Source organism: Globicephala melas, chromosome 17 (genome assembly GCF_963455315.2).
Source record: "Globicephala melas chromosome 17, mGloMel1.2, whole genome shotgun sequence".
Classification (NCBI taxonomy): domain Eukaryota; kingdom Metazoa; phylum Chordata; class Mammalia; order Artiodactyla; family Delphinidae; genus Globicephala; species Globicephala melas.
The window spans coordinates 1,504,936-1,525,030 of record NC_083330.1 but is presented as its reverse complement, the minus strand read 5'-3'; the positions used below and the strand labels follow the sequence as shown (position 1 = coordinate 1,525,030).

Here is a 20,095-nt window from a genome sequence, read left to right as displayed (position 1 = left end):
CTGCAGAAATGATTAGAAATCAGTGGTTTCCAGAAGGTTAGAAGGAGGAGAGCTGAGTAGGTGAAGCACAGGGAATATTTGCAGGTGGTGAAAGTCCTCTCTCGGATACTATAGTGGTGACTTCCTGACACGGTGCATTTGTCAAATCCTGTGGAACCTGGCAGCACAGAGGGAACTGTAATGCAGATTAAACCAGTGGCGGCTGCGCCATTGGTGCCTGTGAGTGCACGGTGGTTCCCCCTCCCATGAAGCCAGCCCTGCCCCTGTTTCAAGGTCAGTGTTTGCCCAGTGAGCTTGGAGCCCTGCACTTCGGCTTGGTACCAGCATCTCTGAGTCTGCTCAGGAAACCAACAAGGCTGGACCAGCTGGACTTTGATGACTCCTGCTCTGTGGGAACGGCAGAGGCCATGCTACCGATGGGCCCTTGTACACAGCGGAGGGGAACCCTCAGGGACGTTAGGAGACGAGGCACCGACTGCAGCAGGGGCTTTATCACCTGGGCACAGGGTGGCCATCCCCAGGACTACCCCAGCCTGCAAGCAAGGAAGGCAGCTGCAGTGCAGAAAGTAGGAGGGCCGAGTGGAGGTGGGAAGTAGGAGAACTCGGTCCACACTCACAGGAGAGCATCACAGTTTAGCTGCCACATTCCAGGGTTCCTCCAGTTCTGTCCTGCAGCTACGATACCACACTCAGCATTTAAAGTGATAACATGTATGAGACTTTATTTTAGAACTTTTCGTTATTTCCTTTATCACCACAGGTATCTCACAGTGACCTTAAGACTTTCCTGTGAATCTTCTTAGCCAGACACAGATGCGTAAACATACTGTGTTTTAAGCCCTGAGGGGCTGCCAATAGGTCTTCAGCAACCAGAATTATCCAACTTTCTCTTGACTGAATTTTCCAGATAAGGGAGAGATGGGATTATCAAGACTAAAGCAGCCTAGACTAAAATCTGTCCATTTAGGAAAGCAATGCCAGGAGCTTCCAGAAATCCACCCATACTGACTGGGAGCTGGAAAGGAGAGTAATCAGAGGAATCTACCCTCACATAGCAGACTTTTATCTATGGGAGGATGTCTTTGAAATACACAGAATGCAACTCCAGAAACACTGTCATCAACTTATTAATTTTTCTGAAATATTTATTGGGACCCTGTACATGTTGGCATGATAGTAGATGCTGGAGTCACAGAGAGAAACTAGAGTGTTTTCCTTCAAACTCTCATGGAAATAGCAATAAACGAAAACCGTAACGGAAGTCAGCATTCCTCATTTCCACCTCAGAGATCAGGGTCCCCAGACACCAGGGCTGGAGCCACACCTCCCCCTGGCTGCAGAGTCATCAGATCCCCTTGTAAGCAAGACTGGTGGAGTGCAGATCAGAGTTATAAAGCATGAAGAAAGTTGCTTGAATATGAAGTCAGTCTTGGACTCAAGACTAAGCGTCTTTGCGTTTGACAATTGTGTCATTTTTTCCATGACAGACAATACAGTCGGCACAACTAGAAGTAGAGATGTTTTACTAGTGAAGCCAGTGGTTCTAACATCACAAATATGCCTGAAAGGACTGGGAATTTGAATAACAAGTCCGGAGGCAAATGGGCCAACGGAAGCTACTTCCTGTGAGCAGATGTGACATTTAACACAAAGAGGGGGCAGAGCAGGGACAGATGAATCAAAGTACAAGGTCAAAGGTCTCAAACATCTTCACAGCACAGAAAAGCAGCAATAGCTTCAAACTTACCAGTTCAGATATTACGTATTTGTATTATAATAACCTTGTTTGGGCAATTAGAAGGAAAATGCCCGGGAAGGCTGAGACCCCCTTAGCCTGGTGGGCTGGGAAGCACGCGCCATCCAGGGGCAGGGGACCCAGCTGCAAGGGCGGCTCACACAGCGGCTGCCCAGTGTGCTCTTGTTCGTGGGGCTGTTTTCCATTCAGATGGGAAAAGCCAGTCTAGCTCTAAATGTGGGCAAACACGTGGGAGGCACAAGTGAAATTCTACAGGTCAGGGCAGAGACTATAAGAAATCCATCAACAGTGCACGCTGAGACACGTGGTTTGTAAGTACTCCGTGTGAGAGCAGGCAATGCGGGTAGAGTGTGTGCAATAGACCAAGTGTAGCATTTGTCCTCCTCATTCATCCTCTCCTGTGATTGCAGAAGGTGTGTCGAGGCTAGGAATAACCACCCTAAATGAAGTCCCATCACCCCCTTTACAACTGCCTTTGCCCCTCTCGTCATTTATAACATCTGACCTGTCCTGGGCTGCAGTCGGGGTTTCCAGGGTACGATACTTTGAAATCCTGTAGAATGGGCTTTGCATAATGTGAAGTGAACACATACAATACCTGATGTTGGGAAATTCTAAGTAGGTAATAAATAACATTCTCTGGCAGAGCAATAACTTTACTCACAATGACTTATTGAAAAGTAACGGTCTTACTTGAATTTCAGTGGAGTAATATTTTCCTTTTGCGGAGGTCACTTCTCTGGCAATCTCAACATTCTGGAGGGTAGTCTAGATGCAGAAAGCAAAAATAAAGGCCTGTGAGCATTCAAAAGAGAAACAGTGAAATCTATACACTGAAATTTACTCACTTTATCCATAAGGAACACATGCGTCCCATTCACACTTATATCACATATAATTTTATGACATTTTTTTGGTCAGTTTCTCGCAAAGCCTTGTGAATCATCAAGAGGAGAGATAAGAATACAACAAAGGAGGCAAAAGTACGCAATGGGAAAAGACAGCCTCTTCAATAGATGGTGTAGGGAAAACCAGAGAGCTACATGCGAAAGCATCAAACTGGACTGCTTTCCCACTCCATGTACACAACTCAAAATGGATTAAAGACTTAAATGTAAGACCTGAAACCAAAAAATTTCAGAAGAAAACATAAGCATTACGTTCATAACATTAGTTATAAACATTAGTCTTGACATTAGTCAAACATTACTCTGACATTAGTCTTGGTAATATTTTTTGGATACGTGTCCTCAGGCAATGGAAACAAAAGCAAAAATAAACAGAACAGACCATATCAGGCTGAAAAGCTTTTGCACGATGAAAGAAACTAACAACAAAAGAAAAAGGCTGCCTACTGAATGGGAGAAGATATTTGCAAACGATATATTCAATAATGGGTTTATATCCAAAATATACAAGAACTCATATAACTTAATATGGGTAAAAACCAACCAGTGTACAAAATGGGCAAAGAATCTGAACAGACATTTTTCCAAAGACAGACAGATGGCCAACAGGCACATGAAAAGGTGCTCTGCAACACTGATCACCATGGAATGCAAATCAAAACCTCAGTGAGATGTCACCTCACACCTGTCAGAATGACTAACAAATAGACAACAAATAACAAAAAGCAAAGAAACAAGAAATAACAAATCAAAAAGACAACAAATAACAAGTGTTGGTGAGGATGTGGGAAAAAAGGAACCCTAGTACACTACTGGTTGGAATGTAAATTGGTGCAGCCTCTATAGAAAATAGTATGGAGGGTCCTCAAAAAATTAAAAATATTCAGTCTAGGTATCAGAAGATCCAGCAAATTGACTTCTGGGTATTTTTCCAAAGAAAACAAAAACACTAATTAGAAAAGATATATTCACTCCTAGGTTCACTGAAGCATTATTAATAATGGCCAATATATGAAAGCAACGTAAGTGCCCTTCAATGGATGAATGGATACAGAAGCTGTGGTAGAGATATACAAAGGAATACTACTCAGCCACAGAAAAGCCTGGAATCTTGCCATTTGCAGTTACAACATGGATGCACCTAGACAGTATTATGCTGATTGAAATTAGTCAGACAGAGAAAGACAAATGATGTATATCATTTATATGCGGAATCTAAAAAAAAAAAAAAAGCAACAAGCGAACAAAGATAACAAAACAGAAACAGAGTTACGTATACAAAGAACAAACAGGTGATTGCCAGAAGAGAGAGGCTAGAGGATGAGTGAAATAGGTGAGGGAGATTAAGAGGTGCAAACTTCCAGTTACAAACCAGGGATGAATGTACCGTGTAGGGAATATAGTCAGTAATACTGTAATGGCTTTGTACGGTGACAGATGGCAACTAGGCTTATGGTGGTGGCCAATTGGTAATGTATAAAAATACTGAATCACTATGTTGTACACCTGAAACTAATATAATATTTTAAGTCAATAATATATCAATAAAAATAATCCAAAATCCAAAAAAAGAAGCAATAAGGTAGTAACTATATCCCAAATAGCTAATGTCATAAGATTAATTTCTGTAGAACAGATTTTAGGGAAATTGGCTTTAAAAGCAGCACAAAAGTATATTTGGTAATCTACCCAAAACTGTGTCTGCCAGCAGTTGGCATTTAGATCTAAACTGCCAATGTTGCAGCCTTTAGCATTAGATTCCAGATTTAAATCATTGATAATATTTAAGAGCATTCCTTGTGAGGAAAAGCCTATTGATTTGATGCCAAGAGGCGATTACTATTTTTAATGAGACATAGCTATTAGCTCAGTTTTATAATGCGGGAGAGGGGCTGGCCTCTATAAATCAAGGCCTCAGCAACAGACTGCCGATTCTCAAGGCTAGAATGATGCTGCTGCTTCGGCCTCTTAATTTTTAATGATCCCATTTATGTTATCTGTCCTCTCATGAACCCAACTGTAGTTTGGAAAATAATACTTTAGTAAAGTGATAGCCAGGTGAGATGTCGTACTGAATAGAGCAGTGATTCTCAGGGGAAGATCCAGGGAGGGACATGCAGCTGGCTGCACAGGAGTTGCTGGTATAGTTCAGCAAAGACACATCTGATTCACGAGATACATTCAGATTCTGAATCTGATTCAGATTTAAACAGAAACCTATAAATATGGCTATCTAGTAAACTTCCCGGAGAAAGCTGAACCTTGGCCGAGTCGGGAACCCTAAACTAGAGTATAAGCTCACGGGCTGCGGCGGGAATAATTCTGGAATAGCTCCTAGTTCCTGCCCTGGTGCACGCTGTGGATGACGCCCTCCCTGTGACTGTGGGCTGAGCTCGTGGCCTTGATGTATTGATATCTTACTCATGCGATGAGGTTCCATTAGATGACAGAGGTGAAGGGGTTTTGCAGCTGTAATGTCCCAAGTCAATTAATTTTGAGTTAAGCAATCTGAGAAGGATCGTCCTAGGCGGCCAGTCTTGGTTAGGTAGGAACTCTCACAAAGGGTCAGAGATTCACACTCTTCTTCCGGCTTTGCAGAAGGGAGCTGCCTGGCTGGGAGATGCCCACACCCCCTATAAGCTCAGAGCAACCAGTGGCTGACACACACACAGGGAATGGGGAAACTGGTCCTACACACAGGGAAAGGGATTCTGCCAATGACTCAAACGCACTTGGAGAAAGACCCCAAACTCAGGAGGATAACACAGCCTGGCTGATACTGTGATTGTAGTTCTTTTTTAACCTCCGAGTGTGTGGAAGTGAAAAATATTGTGACTACTCTATGGTTTGGTGCCACTGCCTTGGTTCATGCTAAGGCACTAGTTTTACTCGCCATTGCTCTTGCACCTGGTGCAAATGTAAACACAGTCCAACAGGGATATAAAAACTTAGTGTTATCATGAATATAGTTTTGACCTCTCAGACTTGCTAAGAGAGTCTCACTCCCCCTGACCCCAACACACACACAACATCCTGTGGAAACCACTTTGAAAAATATCGCTGAAGTGAATTCAGACAGAAATGAGCTTATAGTTAAGTAGAAGAGAAGAATCTTATATATGCTGCACATCAGAAAGTAATAAATGACATGAAAGTCCAAAGTGCTCTGGGAATCCAGGGGCAGATGAAAGTATTTTCCTTTTAGTAGGATCCCAAGAAAACATTCTTAGAGGAGCTAACGTTTTACAAATTTGGAGAAGCATAAGACCTAAAATGGTAAAACTCCTACAAGAAAATACAGGGAAAAAAGCTCCTTGAACTTGGTCATGGCAATGATTTTTGGATTTTTTGACACCAATAGCACAGGTAACAAAAGCAAAAATAAACAAGTGAACAAGCAGGGCTACATCAAACTAAAAAGTTTATGCACAGCGAAAGAAATAATTTAAAAAATGAAATGGCAACTTATAGAACGAAAGAAAATATTTGCAAACCTTCTATCTGATAATGGGTTAACATCCAAAATATATAAGGAGCTCATACAACTCAATAGAAAAAAAATCGTATGATCTGATTTTAAAATAGCCAAAGGCCCTGTCTAGATATGTTTCCAAAGAGGACACACCAATGGCCAACAGTCACATAAATGTGTGCTCACCCTTGCACACTGTTGAATGTAAACTGGTACAGTGACTACGGAAAACAGAACGAAATTTCATCCAAAAATTAAAAACAGAACTACCATTTGATCCAGCAATCCCACTTCTGCATGTATATCTAAAGGAAATAAAATCATTATCTCGAAGAGATACCTGCACTGCCATGTTCACTGCAGCATTATTTACAACAGCTAAGCCAGGGAAAAAAACTAAGTCTGTTGACAGATAAATGGATAAAGAAAACGTTGTATATACATATCATGAAATATTATTCAACCATAAAAAATAAGGAAATTCTGACATTTGTGACAATATGGATGAACCCTGTGGACATGCTAAGTGAGAGACACGGAATATTAGTAAACAGCTCTAATTATGACCAAACCGGACACCAAGAATCCCAGAGACAAAGATAAATGGAAAATGAGAACACAGTCAAAAGCATAAACAAATGGTAAAGGACATCATTTGTGAAGAAGTATTAGCATAAACAAAGCAATCGGCAGATACTAATAACATTGGAACACGTACAGAATCAGAACTGTAAACCACTGAAATTATCATTGGCAACTATGAAACACAAAATGACTGGGTAGAATATGTTTAAAAAATTGAAAGGTGAATTAGAAAAAGAAGCTGTAAGAATAGACTCTATCAAAATTTATCACATAGCTTTGAAAAAGAATAAGACGATCTTATAAAAATGGCATACGTTATAACCAAGGATTAATGAAGAGCTGAACGGTGAAACCAGTGAAATCAGTGAATTAGGCAGATCTCAAGCAAATACTCTGCAAGTGGAATAAAAACAACCCAGATGTGGAGGTTATGAGAGGTTAGACACTAACGTGCATCTACTCTGAGTTCTGAAAGGTGAGAATAGACAGCCTGGCCAGAAGCCATCTCTGAAAGGATAATAACGAAATTTTCTAGAACGAGGAAGATTAAGTCAGTTTCAAGGTCATCATATCTCAAAAATGTAACAGTGGAGAGACACTATTTAAAGACATAATGGTTAATAATTTTCCAAAATTGTTGAAATAACTAACCCTTCAGATTCAGGAAAATTAAAATAATAGAGATAATTAAGAAGACAACGACACCTAAAATATCACATTGAAACTTTATAATAGTATAAACAAAAAGAAATATTAAATTAGCCACAGGGAAGAACCAGATTACCAACATCACAGCTTTATTCCCAACGTAAAGTATGGAAGGCATAAAAAGGGAATTAAACCATCAGAGCACTGAAAGAAAATAGCTTTCACCAAGGACAAAAACAAGCAAGATTTTTTTATACCAGCAAAATTTTAAAAAATGTGTTGGCAAGTGACCCTTATTAAAAGATGTCGTAAGTGGTCTTGTGGAATTTTAATACAAATAAAATAAAACTCTATTCTGCTTTGGCTTAGAAGGTAGAAATCTACACACTCACACACACACACACACATACATGCTCAAGATGAACACTCACAGGGAGTCTGGCTGATGGAGGGTGCGTCACCTATAGCACTTCTTTACCCTCAGAAGAAACTGTGACCATGGTACACCTCGGACAAGCAATCCCCAATGTGAGCGTCCCGTTCCCCTCCAAATGCCCTTCTTCTTCACCACCACCACAACTGCTGAGTGAGTTAGCTGATGCCTCTTTCAGCGTTGGGGTTCTCACACTTCCTGATTTCTAGCATCGCACAGAACAAAGGTTTGCCTCATAGATGCTTACTGATTGACTGATGATCCTAACCATCTGAACGGGGACCTTATAGAACAATATATTACCTTAATGCCATAACGAATTGTGTGACATTTTACTCTGGCGCCAAAAATGATAGCTTTCATTACAATATACAGCAAAGCCACAAGGTTTTCTGTTACATGTGAAAATCTTCAGACATCATTAACTGAATTTGGAAATACGGATCCAACTGAATGAAATTACTGAACTATTCGAGTTTACTCATCACTAAGAATCACTGTGAGTCTTCCTGCAAACTGTCTCATCTCCTTTAAACTCCAGGGACTCACTCTTGGCTCTAGTGCTTTGCAATCTTGGCAGGTATCTGGGGGATGTGCACGGTGGGCACTTGAAAGATAATTAGCCATTTCTTCAAATAGTACCATTGTAAAGTAAATTCATCCCTCAGTCCTATAAATGGAGAGGCTCTTTCTTTTCTCCCTTGCTGAACTCTCCAAGAGCAGACCATATCATGACACATCTTATGAACCTGCTCTTGTTTTTTAGGTTTGCACTAATGGACTCTCAAGAAAATTGTTTGCAGTAATTGCAGAATATCTTTGGGAATTTTAACTGAGTCAAATGTTGGCAGACATGACACAGGCATTCTGTTTTCCAGGTCAATAACATTTCATATATTGCAGCCCTTCTGGGAGGGCCATTCAGCAGTATGTATTAAAGCCTAAACCATTTACATCCTTTTGCCTAAGTAGGGCTTAAGGAAATAAGTCATATCAATAGATATCCACGCATAGGAATGTGTACGACAATGTTATATTAAAAACAAAAACAGATTACATGTCCAAATACGAATCATTGGTTAAAAAAATGTGTTACGTACATTCAGGATAATATTTTGTTGCCATTTAAAACTCTTTAAAAGCTTTTTGATGATGTAATTTCCCCATGCTGTATGTCTGCTATGGACTGAATCGTGTCCTCCCAAACTTCACGTGTGGAATATCCCACCCCAACGTGACCGTATTTGAGACAAGCTGTGCCCGGATCCCTGACCACTGGACAGTGGGAGCAGCAGGTGCACTTCGCCTTGAGCCTGTGATCCCAGACGGGACTGCAATAGAAACTAAGACGACGCTGACCATCTCCTCTCTCTCTGGGCACACGGCTTCCTCTGCCTTTCAGATCGCTCCCTTCTCTCGTCTTTTTCCTTTCAGATTGCTCCCTTCTCTCGTCTCTTTCCTCACCAGTGATACTTTTTGGTTCTTCTGTTGGTTCCAGCTGATTTCTCCTGCAATCCATACATTTTGGAAGGCACGGAGCCTCAGGCTTCAGAGCACTTTTCTCCATACGGTCTCTTCCAAGGTGATGCTGTCCAGCCTCAGAGTGTCAAATGCCCTCCCGGTGTCAATGATGCCCCAGAGCAGGATGCAGGGCCCTGCCGGGCCTCTCCTGGGACCTCTTCGCACAGCCTCTCATGGTTTGCTCCCTGCCACTTCCTCCAGGCCCCTGCAGCTGCGACATCCCATCAAGTGCATCCTCCCAGGTGAACCGGCACCAACCGCTCCACCCTTCACCCTGCTGTCTTCATTCTCAATACTGCCGACTGCAATCTAGTGCACTATTTATTTATACGATTGCTTACTTAGTGACTGTCCTCTCCACGAGAAGATAAACCCCTGCTACAGTCTTTGTTTTGTTCACTGCCACGTTTGCACACCTACATTGGCGCATGGAACATAGAAATCACAACTCCAACATCCACTGAATGAATGAGGAGAATCCACTGTAGGCAGGGCTGGGGGGCGGGGCAGCGGTTGTGATGCTGAGACGTCAGTGCTGTGAGGCGGGGGGCGCAGATCTTGTCATTTACACCAGGATGGAGGTGACCGGGCAGAGTGAAAACAGTGTCTTAGCCCGTGCTCCCCTCCTAGTCTCTTATACTGACACAGCAGCCCTCAAATTCATCTCCCCACCTTCAGCCTCACCATAACCCCCTCCTCCTCCACGCTGCCTGGCAGGACTTTAAACCCAGGACACTCAGACTGTATAGGAGGGTCCTCCGTGCTGACTACTGTGCTGACGTCATTCCGAAGCGGTTATTTTTTCCCCAAAGCTGTTGCACTTGAGGTTGCTCTTCACAAATCCCTTTCCGAAGCCCTAAATGCTCTGTGAAAACCTGCTCTCATTCAACAGACGGTTCAAATGTGTCGGTTCTAAGGATGCTCCTGGTCTCTTGCTCGTTCAGGTGCGCTGCCACCACTTCCTCTGTGCTCCCAAAGCCAAACCTGATGCACTTCTGTTGGTCACCGTGGGTCTATTGGTTTATTGGCTGTTCATCATAACCGATGTGAGCACAGGGCTAAATCCCATTCATCTCTGAGCCTCTCTCAGCCCAGACCTAAAATAATACTTAACTAATATCAAACCAGTGCTCCAGTAAGCAAATGGAAACGTGGATGTGGAGTGTAATGAGGAAGAAGAGAAGGAAAATTCGAGAGGACGGAGGGAGATGAGTGGAAATTGTGTGAAGTTTATGAAGTCGTCCTCACAGAATATGCAGGTTACAAAGGAGGTTAAAATAACCCAAGTCCTGAGCTTGGAAGAGCAGGTAAAGAAGGAGGTGTCAAGTAGTGATAAACAAACAAACGAAAAAAAACCTTAGGAAAGACTGAGCAAAGTGGTGGCATCTACGTTTTAAGATTTCATTTTTCATCAAATGATTTAAAGAGAAGAAACTATTCCTGTAATTGAAACATCTGGAAATTAGTTACTGCTTTTCACAATTAATGATGATTAGTGATTTTGAGGTAGTTCTAATTTTAATAGAATATAAAGGATCTCTTCCTAGTATTCCATATTTTGTTTTATATATGTTCTTCTGTCTAGACAGGAACACTATAAAGAAAACCAAAGAAAATTCTGAACGACTATGTGAAGTATAACTAATGAGAAAACATCATAAATGCATGAACAGACACATGAAAAACAATAAATTGTTCTTTCTTCCCATTTATCTTTTTAATATCTGCTTCATATAATGGCAGCTATGAACAAACTTCTCTATTGGTAAACACACAAACAGAACCAATACATCAATTCAAATCATGACAAATGCCTACAAAAATGAAAATAAAAATCAACGAAGGGGCTTCCCTGGTGGCGCAGTGGTTGAGAGTCCGCCTGCCGATAAAGGGGACACGGGTTCATGTCCCGGTCCGGGAAGATCCCACATGCCACGGAGCGGCTGGGCCCGTGAGCCATGGCCGCTGAGCCTGTGCATTCGGAGCCTGTGCTCCGCAACGGGAGAGACCACAACAGTGAGAGGCCCGCGTACCGCAAAAAAAAAAAAAAAACAAGGAAGACTAGAGTTCTTCAGCTGTATTCTTTTATGTGATATTTAATAAATAAATATTTGATTTATTTATTTATTACCATATGATAGAATGTTATTTAAGAGCTGCCAGGGTTTTAATATAAAATAGAATTCAGTTATTAATGCACATAGGATAAAATAAAACCAGACTTCTTTCAGAAAGCTCTAAAACAGAGTCTTGGTAAGGGGAGTGAATAACCGTGAATAAGATTGCCACTTTGAGACTGTTTCTTGTTGACCGGGGTTGCGCTTTGCAAGAGATTAGCTTTTCCCATCCCTCAGCGGAGCAAGCCTGAGAGTCAGAGAAAAGTTCATTTCCCGGGTTGACACAGTTGGACCCGAGGAGGTGTTTCTCATTGAGATCACAGGAAACGACCAATTCGAGATCAGATCTATGCCATGGCTTCTGTTTCGTGGATCTTTTTTCATTGCAAAGAACATGAAAGAGGCCTGAAATTACTGACAACCACTGAGAGAATATCATCAAAGCTGGACCTTTTTTTATAGTGATTTTGCATAATTCTAGTCTCCTGTCCAAAGTGAGTCCTGCCATCTATGCTCTGAATCTCAACTCTCTCAAAAACCATACCCCACAAGTTATTCATGGATTCCCTCTCTTTGTTATCTTTCATGTAACCTTTCAACAGTTTTTTCTCCTTAAGTACGCCTACCTCAGTGTACTGTATCTCAATTTTTAAAATTAAAAAAAGAATGCACTCCACCCACTCAGGCCCCCTGACTATCATTCTACCTCTCCTTCCCAACCACAGCAAGAATACTTGAAACTGTTCTCTACCCTCACTGATTGCATTTCCCCCAAATTCCACTGAAACATCTTCCTCTTCTCTTATTAGCTCTGCATACCTGACTAACCTGGGTGACTCATTCAGCTCCACTGGTTCAACTATAACCTGTGTCATAACAGCTGCCATAAAGACATCACACATTCTCATCAATTCAAGGATCTCACCTTCTCTGAAAGGTGTCCTGATATTTATCCACTACCATCAGCACAGGTTGCGTTTCCCACGTTTTATGCAATTGACTGAACCTTGGTAAAGCATCTGTTTTCTTTATATTGGCCTAAGTAACTCCTACGCAACCATGTGGACTAGTTAAGCCCCACCTCCTCACGGACAGTCTTCCCAAGCGCCCCAGATTGGAATGGCGGTCTCTTTTCTTTGCTCTTATAACATCCTCTGTTTATTATATCGATGATTCTTTTCAGGGGTTGAATTGTGTCCTCCAACTAAATATGTTCAAATACTAACAATAGCGCCTCAGACTGTGACCTTATTTGGAAATGGGGTCATTGCAGATGTCATTAGTTAAGATAAAGTCATGCTGGAGTAGAGACAGCCCTTAATCCAACATGACTGGGATCTTTGTAGGAAGAGAAGTGATTCACAGGAAGAAGGCCATGTGACAGGGAAGGCAGAAACCAGAGGGACGCAGCTTCCAGCTAGGCAGGGCCAGGCATCCACAGCTCCCACCAGAAGCTGGGAAGGGGCAGGGATGGATTCTAACACCCAGAGTCTCAGAGGGAGCTGGGCCCTCTTGAAACCTTGGTCTTGGACTTCTAGCCTCGAAAACTTTGAGAGAATAAATCTCTGCTGCTCTAAGCTGCTCAATCTGTGATACTTTGCACTTGGAACCCCAGGAAACTAATGCAGCTGTTGGTACTAGAAAGTGCGGTGCTGCTTTAACAAACACCTAAAACTGTGGAAATGCTTTTGGAACTGGGTAATGGGTAGAGGCTGGGAGACTTTTGCTTAAGAGAAAAAGCCTGAATAGTTTCGAAGAGCTGTTGTTAGAAATATGGACATTCAAGGTGCTTCTGCTGAGACTTTAGAAGGAAATGATGACCGTGTTATTGGAGCGTTGAGGTAAGGCAATCCTGGTTATCAAGAGTCAGGGGACGTGGCTGAATTCTACTCTGGAGTGGGATTAGAAGCAATGAACTTGGACGTTCCACTGAGGTCTCTAAGCAAAGCATGGAAGGTGCACACTGTTTTCTCCTAGGTGTCTGCAGTAAACGGTGAGAGAAAAGAGATAAATTGAGGGGGTAATTGTTACTAAAAAGGACCTAGCACTTGGTAACTTGGAAAAGCCTCAGACGGTGTGCTCTAGAGACCAGCAGGCATGTGGCTAGAGGACTGTGGACAAAGAGGTTTGGTGTATGACTCACGGACACGACCGAGCATCTCCACAGGAGCCAGGGTAGAGACGTGTTATACAGGAGTGATCTGTGGAGGACCCTCTCCTCCGATGGCTTGGACGCCATGGGTTGCACAAAAGGCCAACAAAGTTTCTGAGAGTTTTATACCAGTAGAAACACTGCCAGCATGGATGAGAGAGAGAAACGAGACAAAGTGAAGGAAGAGTGACCCCAAGGGCAGGGCCACAGATTCAGAGGCCTGGCCACACGGGACCTAGGGCTGAGGGCAGAGCTGCTACCTCAGGAGGCCCAGAGGGTGGAGCATCAAGTCACAGAGAATTACTTTGTGAAACCTAATGGAATTTGCCCTGCTGGGTTTTGGCCTTGTCTGGGACCCATGTCTCCCTCTTTCCTTCTAATTTCTCCCTTTGAAAGGGGAATATCTACCCTCCGCCCATCCCACCATTGTGGATACCTTGTTTTCCACAAGTGGAAGTGGATACCTTGGAAGTGGATACCTTGTTTTCTAGTTTCACAGGCCCCCAGAAGGACAGGATTTGCCCCGATAAATCACACCCTGAGCCTCAGATGACAAGATTTGGGGCTTTTGAGTTGATGACATTTGAAAGGGATTTTGGATTTAGGGTTAATGCTGGAACAGTTACAACTTTTGAGGATGTGGGAAGATGGAATGGATTTTGATGATGATGGTGATGGGGGTGAATAAAAGAATACGTGGAGGGCTTCCCTGGTGGCGCAGTGGTTGAGAGTCCGCCTGCCGATGCAGGGGACGCGGGTTCGTGCCCCGGTCCGGGAAGATCCCACATGCCGCGGAGCGGCTGGGCCCGTGAGCCATGGCCGCTGAGCCTGCGCGTCCGGAGCCTGTGCTCCGCAACGGGAGAGGCCACAACAGTGAGAGGCCCGCGTACCGCAAAAAAAAAAAAAAAAAAGTGTGGAATAGCCAAGTGCTTACTTTCTAGGTCAAAATGTAAAGCCCACCGATACAGACGGAGTTTATCGTAGACGCCTCTCTGATCATATTGCTAGCCTTCACCCCGGAGGCAAATGCCATCATAAACTTGTTGATTTCTAATTTCCATAGATTTCTTTCATACACACGTGAATACTTAAGAACTATATCATAAATATCTGACATTTGCTTAGGAAGTGTATGCTCTAATTTTTTTAAAGTTACTCACTAAATATATCCATTGGAAGCTTTATATTATCTTATTTTGTTTCATTTTTTCTATGTGTTTTTCTGGCCAACTTTTTTTATTAAACATTGATTTATTTAAATTTGTTCCCCAAATGATCTCACCTACTTTTATACCTTTCTGGGGTTACATTAAATTTGTAAATAACAGCAAAAATTTAAGTTTAAAGCAAATGAATATCTTCATAATCTTCCCAAACATTACAAAGACCTTAAATATTGATTGAAGCCATCATCTCCCTACCTTAGACGATACTGTTGTCCAGCACCTTAGATCTTCCTTGTTTTCTTCACCAGTTTTTCTATCACCACTTATGCAGAAGACTATTCTTTCCCCATGTGTATTCTTGGTCTCCTTATCAAAGATTAGTTGACCATATATTCAGCAGATGTTGGTCAAAGGGTACAAACTTTCAGTTGTAAGAGGAATAAGTTTTATGGATCTAAGGTACCTCATGGTGACTATAGCTAATAACACTGTATCGTATACTTGAAATTTACTAAAATAGTAGATCACAATTGTTCTCACCACACACACAAAATGGTGACTATGTTTGGTGATGAATGTGTTAATTAGCTTGATTCTGGTAATCATTTCATAGCATATATGTATAAAATCATCACCATGTAGTACCCTTGAAATATATATATATAATTTTTATTCAATTATAACTCAGTAAAACTGGGAAAAAAGATACATGTGTAGAACAGTTAATTTATTTATTTAAGAAGAATTTCAGATGCTTGAGCAATCATATATAAACTGTTAAATATAGTCTATATGTATATATATTTCTTTTTATTGATCTTTCTTCGTGTTTGTGGTTTCTGAAGCTGAAGATCTTTGTCTTTCCTCAACTCGAAAACATGTCAAATAGTGTTTCTCTCATTATCATTGTCTCTTTCTGAAACTGGCAAAAAATTTCTAGTGAGAGCATCTCATTTTTACTTCTTTGTTTCTTAACCTCTCAATTTCAATTTCCATTTTCAAGTCTATATTCAGAATAATTTACCTAGTTATATTTTATGGGGTATTAGGTATTCCTTTAGCTGTGATACTTTACTGATTATCCTCAGAGTTTTAACATGGAACCTTTTTTCCCAGATATTCATTTGTTTCTTTTCAAATTTGTGTAAACAAATTATGTTGTGTTATTGTTCAAAATCTTGATTTCCATTTGTAACAACTACAGTAAACCTGGAGGACATTAGCTAAGTGAAATAACCCAGACAAGGACAGATATTTTATGATCTCACTTACATGTGGGACCTAAAAATTCAAACTCACAGAAGCAGAGAGTTGCCAGGGGCTGTGTGGTGAAATTTTTGTGGGGTGAATACTACTGCTTTGTGTTTAGGTTTTCTTCTGATCTTAATAACAGAAGTTTGTTTTCTGCTGTGATTGGTAATGGTGATTATGTGAAACTGTGAAATCATCTTTGGTCCTTCGTAATCTTGAGAAACCCGTAATATGTGAGTTGAGCGTGGTTTTTCCATAACACAACTGCGGGAACTTCCAAGTCTGAAACATTTCTCCACCTGGGACAGTGTACATTTAACCCCAGGGTCCTGGGAGGACCAGGTGTGATAACACTCCCACGAGCAACATCTCGGGCCCCACTCAGACCCAAGCCAACAGTCACGCTCCATGTTCTCAGCATTTTTTTTTTGCAGACAGACTGATATTTTTTCTGTACTATACATCTGGATTTTTGAGCATCTTGGAGTTAAACTGAAGCGTCCGTTCAAAATTTTTAGGCCCTTGCTGACCCCTCCCACTAGTTCATATGTTGAAGCCCTACGCATCCCCCCGCCATGTGATGGCATTTTGAGATGAGGCCTCTGGGAGGTCATGAAGGTAGGGCCCTTATGATGGGATCAGTGCCCTTGAAGAATAGATACCGGAGAGCTTGCTGTCTGCAAATGCAGGAAGAGGAGGTCCTGTGAGCACAGAGCAGGGTGGAGGCTGCCTAAAGCCAAGAGAAGATGCATGGAATGAAACCTACTTTGGTGGCACCTTGATCTAGGACTTCAAAGTCTCTAGAACTGAGAAAAATACATTTCGGTTGTTTAAGCCCCAGACTCTGTGGTATTTTGTTAGCCGCCTGAGCAGATTATCGCGCTTGCCCCATCTTCCGCATGGACGGAAAAGCAGGACTTTCTTCGGCTCTGCTGTAAACCCTTAACACAAGAACCCCGCAGTCAGCACTCCTGGCCCCAGAACAATGCTCCCCGCCCCGTGATAGCACCCAGCAGTGCCTGCTACACAGTCGGCACTCAGTAAGTCTCTGTTGCACGAATACAGACGCTTAATGGTATAAGTTAAGATACGAGCGCATGCAGAGAATAAAGCTGTCTGCCATGTTCAATTCTTCATGAAATGCTATTCTGACTCAATGTTAATCACGTGAATTCTTAGTGTTGTTGGATGTTTTAGTAACTTCATTATCTGTCTGACCTGGCACAAACATGCATGAGCGTTAAACTGATGTATAGTCACAAGTTACTAAACTGAGACATGAACGTAACATGAATTTGCAAGTTATGACCACATAATGCCATAGAGATAAAACTGAGTTCTGTGACTCATGGGATGAACGTATGGGTAGAATGGAGAAAACTCTCTTTGAAAGCTGTGTAGTTTTAATTGAGCACTGGCTATGAACTGAGCATGGTACTAAAAACATAAGCACATTACCTTGTTTACTTTCCAGCACTGCATAAGGCAGGTTCAATTACTTTCTCCACTTTATAGGAGGAGAAACAAAAAATCTAACTTGCCTAATGTCATAGCAGTATTCAGTCATGGTATTGGATTGGGAACCTAAGTACGGGAGCAATATTCATTCATTTATTTCAATGTTCATTTGTGCAGGCCCTTTTGAAAGAATGTCAATAGTTATTATTGCTGCTTTTGGACCCATAAATTTTAGCAACTTTGCTACAGGTCTGGATGAATGCGTCCTACAAAAGGGTTTTTAATTGTGTAAGGTAACCTCTTTTTAAATTTCTACAACCTCTTCTCTGAAGACAGAAGCTCTTGTTGTGAGTGAGACATTCAAATGCACAAGGTACTTCCTTGCTCATGCCTTAATCACAGGCGTGGATTCACTCACTTTGTGCTCCGTGTGTGTCCGCCTCATTCCCCTTCACTGTGGGTAATGGATGGAGAAAATGAACATATCGGTACTGATACTGAGGTAAGCAAATAGTTTCTCTATGTAAATCTTTTTTTCCCCTGCAATATATTAGTTGGTTTTGTCAGGTGTGATTCCTCATTAGAGGGTAATTAGAGTCCCACAGTAGAAACTCAACATGCAGTGCTATTCAGTTCAAGGGATTTAAAATTTGATCCCTCACATTTGTTTGCACTAAAAGACATTTCTTTAGGCTTTCTCCCCAATCTAATGACCAGTTTAGCACGATAATGACGCACATAAATTTGCAAGCCGCCTAAGGAATACAGAAGTGATACTGGAAGCCGTGGTCAGATGCAGGGGCTGGTGGCCACACAGATGCATCAGTCAGATAAACCAAGCAATCGGACTGACAAAACATACTGAAAGGGAACCCAAGAAAAATAAACGGGGGTATCATTTTCTTGACTAAAGAGAACAAGTCTTAATGGTTTGCTTTTTGGTCACAGAGTTCATAGATTGAGTTAACATTGGAAATATAAAGATATTAGGTTTGGGCATTTTGATATGAAGATTAAAACTTAATCAAAATAGCACTGAAAGTGATAGGAAACCCACTGTAGATCTTGAATGTTTCTATCAGGTCAAAGCTGGGTCTGGACCAGGAAGCATGTGCAGACACTGCAGGGCAGCTGCCGGGCCCCGGGACAGTCAGCTGTAAGAGGATTCCAGCCAGAGGAGACCCTCGCGTCCCGTCAGGGGCCAGAAGGGACAGCCTGCAGTGGTCACTTGTTGTGACTGAACCCCTTGCCTGTCACTCAAGATGAGGAAGCCTGATGGTCTTTACTTTCAGTTTTACTCACTAATCCTGTAAGTTCATTACGACCTCAGTGCCACCTTACTATTGGAAAAGCAACAGCGAACTGCTTTCTAAAGCGCCTGTCTCATGGAGACCACACATCTCAGTCTGAAGAGGGGGCAGCAGCCTCAGTTTCCATGTCTGCACCCAGAGAATCGCTGCTTCACTGTCTCCCAGGAATTACTTCCTTTCTCTTGTAAAGAATCGATCACCTACTGAGTCAGGACACACTATGCTCTCTCTGATATGGTACCTCAAATTTCCCCATCCTTATCTACCAGGCGACTGGAACGTCCAGATTTCTATCTCTGCCTGCACAGGCTCTAAATCCCCTGAACTTCTTTTAAAAGCTTGATTTTAAAAGATTTTAAAAGCTTGCCACCTTCATACTTTCCACTCCTGAGGACAAAGCTTGCATCTAACTTGGCCTCTTCTGGTCCTCGCAGCTCATGGATTCTATTTTGCTCGCCCACCTTCCTGTCTAACCTGGATAATATTTTCAACTGTTTCAAATGTTTCTTCACTGACAGTGTCAAGTCCCATTCCTTCCTTCTTGAGAATCATCAACATTAGGGTCTGTATAATACAAGGAAAAAAAAAAAAACGTATCTTAAGCCTCTGTCTTCTGAAGTTAATACCCATCCCTTTCTCTTCCATCAATATTCAACTTTTTGCAAGGATATACTCATCTAATTTCTCACTATTGGTTAGTTATTTATTATTAACTTATTTTACTCAAATTTATGTACATTCTAATGAACAATTATGAAAAAACCCTCATCTTTGTCCCATTCAAACTAGTCTCTTCTCCTGTATCTGTTATCATTATAAATCTCCTCACAAAACTAGTCTGATGTAGCCAATTTAATTTGGTTATTGAGTCCGAGGACCTTTGTCTGAGAGTCTTAGAGATTTAGTCACATGGTCCTTTCAGAAGTTAAAATCACCTATTTTTACTACTGAGCAGTGTAGACAATGACACCCCTGAAGGTTCCTGCCCTCTCTTATTGCCCATCCCTGCACCTTCCCCAGCACGTGACCATTTGTCCTTAGGTGTATTGGCCCAAGAGGGCTGCTGTGGCACCAGCCATCAGGCACTCACACGACAGAGTTAATAGGGTGGCAGCAAAGGGTCATCAGGACAGCCAGAGACAGTTCTTCTTATGAGCCTCAGTTCTTTAACATAGGTCTTGCTGGCCAGGATTGAGTCACATGCTCTTTTACAGATTAATCAATAGTATAGGGAATTCTGTGACTCTGTTTGGTTTGAAGTGATCTTTTTTTATTCCCTGGGTTAGACTCATTGACACATGAACCAAATAGGATTTCT

At 41.9% G+C, this 20,095-nt stretch overlaps 1 protein-coding gene across 7 annotated transcripts in view; it reads right to left on the bottom strand.

Moving 5' to 3' along the window:
* SNTG1 (syntrophin gamma 1) overlaps positions 1–20,095 on the bottom strand; it is a 479,377-nt gene that overhangs the window by 333,642 nt on the left and 125,640 nt on the right. For all 7 annotated transcript variants that reach the window (XM_060286992.1, XM_060286996.1, XM_060286991.1 and 4 more), the window contains exon 2: positions 2,450–2,524. The gene's annotated coding sequence lies outside the window, so the exon portion shown is untranslated. The remainder of the gene's footprint in view (positions 1–2,449; positions 2,525–20,095) is intronic.